General features: G+C 33.1%; 1 long non-coding RNA gene across 1 annotated transcript; it reads left to right on the plus strand.

The window, feature by feature from the left end:
* The first annotated feature begins 206 nt into the window (after positions 1 to 206).
* On the plus strand, positions 207 to 2711 carry LOC139070582 (uncharacterized). Its single transcript, XR_011521076.1, has 2 exons — positions 207 to 433; positions 673 to 2711. It is a non-coding gene; the product is annotated as an uncharacterized lncRNA (long non-coding RNA).
* The last annotated feature ends 1070 nt before the right edge of the window (positions 2712 to 3781 follow it).

The following is a 3781-nucleotide window of genomic DNA, read 5'->3' on the forward strand; positions in this document are numbered from 1 at the left end:
CACACACACACACAAGGATTTTGCAAGAAAAAAAATCTCAAGAAAAAAACGCAGATTTTCTGTAGAAATCCCACTGAACTGGTGGCATTCTCTATGGACGAGTTGTATGTATGACCAGGTCATATAAAATATTTGACATAATTGCTGATAATATGCAGAAGTTATGCAAATTTTCTTGTTGTAGTCAAGTCTAAAGGTGACTTAAAGGCCCCGTGTGTGAAATTCACAGAAATCATAGTAAAAAGATCCGACTCTTTAGCACCACGCAGTTTAGAGTCGGTATTGCAGCTATTGGAGCCCCGAGGATCAAAAAGGTTTTTTTTAATCATTATTTAAAACTTTATTAACAAATATAACAAATACAATACAAAATCGTGTTGCTGTAAACGGCAGCATGTCATCATCTAATTCCAGCTTTCAAGTCAGCGAACAGGTTAGTTGTTTTCATCTAACTTATTTTATTAATTTAATCTAAATAGGTTTTGAATAAGAAAAACTTTTTTATGTCAGTTATGTTTGCTAATAGCAAACGGCAGCTAGTTAGTGATGACTTCTGACTACAAAAAATGACAATATTTTGTTCATTTTATTTGAGAAATGTTATATTTCTATTTGCCATTTTGGAAATATACAAGGTAGTGTAGTCTGTAATTGTTTTCTCTCCGTAAACAGAGTCAGATATCATCCGATGGTTCATCAGTGGAGACAGACAGAGGACGAGGGAGAGGAAGAGGGCGAGGAAGAGGGAGAGGAAGAGGGAGAGGACAGACGTTTTTTTTTTTTTTTTTTTTTATTGAACTTTTTCATTTACAAACAACATGGCATAAATTCCTTTGTTTTACATTACCTGGGATCAGGTGCAAAAAAGGATAACAAAAGAGATTTTGCATAGAGAGCAAGAATATTTGTGAAGGAAACAATCTAACAAAAGATAAATAAATAAATTAAACAAACAAACAAAAAAGAGACAGAGCTAGGGCTTTGTTTTCAAATCATACTTTTCAAAAAGATTAAGGAGTTTCATTGCATGTTTACTTTTCATAAATTTAAGGGCTTTGGAGAAAGAAAGACACTCGTTATGAAATGCATAGAATCTAGGTTTCACCTTTCCATATCTACATTTGTGAATATAAAATTTAGCAACAATGATTATGTTATTTACCAGAAAGTCCCACTCAGTATTATCTAATATGGCTCCATAAATGACATCGTTCTCCGACAAGGGTTCAATACGCATCTTTGTGTATAGCCAGTCATGTATATCAGTCCAGAGAGCTTCAGAGTAGATGCATTGAAAAAATAAATGAATAGAGGTTTCTATATCATCACAAAATATACACTTATTTGTTTCAAAACCACATCTCTGTTGTAAGAATTCCCCAGATGGGTATACGTCATTTAAAACTCTATAATGGATTTCTTTGGCTTTTGGAGTTATAGGAAATTTGAGGTATTTAGAGCGTAATGAGTATATAATATCTATGGAGAAAATTTGTTTAATGGAATTTCTGAAAGGCAGTGAAGGGTGTGAAATATCATCAAGCATTTTTCTAATTGTTTTATTAGGAGTTTTAACGCTCTTGAAGTCGAAGTTCCCAGCTACTAGATGAGGAAGAGCAGGGGAGACTGAATGAGAGTTCGAAACAATTTCTTGAATTAGATTTAATGTAGGAATAGGGATGGCTCTTATTATGGAAGCGAATGAATTCTGATCAACTGTGATATTATATTTATGACAGAAATTTTCATGGGTCATCACACGCCCATCATTATCAGTTAAATGAATTAGGGACCAAATGCCTTTGTCCATCCAGTCCTTCTTATATAATGATTTGTTTTTAATTGTAATATATCTATTGTTCCAAATTGGCGTGTTGTGTGGAGTGAAATTATGGTTGTATAAAAGCTTCCAATATAAAAGGACTTGTTGGTGGAACTGGGATAATTTAATCGGAAGTTTCTTAATATTGAAATCGCATTTTAACAAAAGGTCAATGCCTCCAAACCTTTTGAAGATTTCCCTGGGTATATGATACCAGAAGCTTTTATTGTTAAAGAAGGATTTTAACCAGTTAATTTTCAGTGTTCCATCCATGATCTCAAAGTCTATAGCTTGTAGTCCACCATCTTTATATTCTTTGGTCATTTCTGCTCTCTTAATGTAATGCATTTTTTTCCTCCATATATAATCAAAGTTGATTTGGTTGATCTTTTTAATGGCTCTGTTAGGAATGGTCAGTGAATATGCGGGGTAGATACATCTAGATATGCTCTCCATTTTAGTAAGAAAGACACGCCCAAGTAAACTGATGTCTCTCAACAACCAGGAGTTTAGTTTAGTTTGACACTCTGCTATTGTTTTCCATATATTCAAGTTTTCCCTTTCAGTTGGGTCTTTGGATATATGTATTCCTAAGTATTTTACCGTTGACCTAATAGGAATGTTATATGCTTCTGTTAAATCACTTTGATGAATTGGCATTAACTCACATTTTTTTAAGTTAAGACTAAGTCCGGAGGCCTGGGAAAACACCTTAAGAACTTCTATTATCTTAGGAGTCTCTGTAAGATGTTTCATAAAAATAGTTGTGTCGTCTGCAAGTTGGCTAATGATTACAGGTAATCCCATAACATTTAAGGGAGCAATATCTGAATTTTTAATAAAGATAGAAAGCATTTCTGTAGCAATTATAAAGAGAAAGGGAGAGATAGGACACCCTTGTTTAACCCCTCTTTTAATATCAAATCGTGGTGACGTTCCATTTGGTAATGAAATAGAGCTAGTTGCATTATCATACAGAGATTCAATGGTAGCACAGAATTTGTTTCTAAAGCCTAACTGTTTTAAACATTGAAAGATAAAGGGGTGTTCAATAGAATCAAAGGCTTTATAAAAATCAAGAAATAAGATAAAACCGTCATCATCAATTAAGTGACTATAGTCTAGGAGATCCATCACCAAACGAATGTTATTGTGAATAGATCTACCTTTCATAAAGCCAGATTGGGAATCACTTATAATTGAGTTTAATTTGCTTTTTAATCTATTGGCATAGGCTAAGGTTACAATTTTATAATCAGTATTCAATAATGTTATGGGTCTAAGGTTATCTATAATTTTAGAGTCTTTACCGGGTTTTGGTATCAGAGTAATTAGGCCTTGTTTCATAGTGGGAGGAAAATATAAAGTATCAGTTGCTTCATTTAACATAAGAATAAATGGATTTTTTAACAGATCCCAAAAGTGTCGATAGAAATTAGACGTTAGGCCGTCACAACCGGGGGATTTATTTATGGCTAAGCTTTTAACTGCGTTGTCTAGTTCAAGCATAGTAATATCAGCATCGCATAACTCTGCAAAATCATCATCTATACTCGGGATAAATTTCTTAATGTGATCGAAGAAAAAGTTTGAATCAGTCTCAGAGAAGGCCGCTGAGTATAATTTGCTGTAGAAAGAGGTCAATTCTTTTGTAATTAAAGTTGGATCTGTACATATTTGATTTTGAATTAATAATGTTTTAATTGAATTTCTTTCTTGCCTTCTTCTTTCTAGTTGACAAAAATAAGCTGTGCTTTTTTCACCATCTTCAATCCATTTAGCTCTGGATCTTATGTAGGCTCCTTCTGCTTTTTTTAGATACATTTCATCAAGCTTACCTTGTAGAGTTAATAATTTTTGTTTGTCACTTTCATTTGGTGATGCCTTATTACAATACGTATTAATTTCTTTAATTAGATTAAGTTCTGCTAGTTTATTGTTTTTGTGAAATGATTTCCC

The sequence above is a fragment of the Nothobranchius furzeri genome, chromosome 7 (genome assembly GCF_043380555.1).
Source record: "Nothobranchius furzeri strain GRZ-AD chromosome 7, NfurGRZ-RIMD1, whole genome shotgun sequence".
NCBI classification, from domain to species: Eukaryota; Metazoa; Chordata; class Actinopteri; order Cyprinodontiformes; family Nothobranchiidae; genus Nothobranchius; species Nothobranchius furzeri.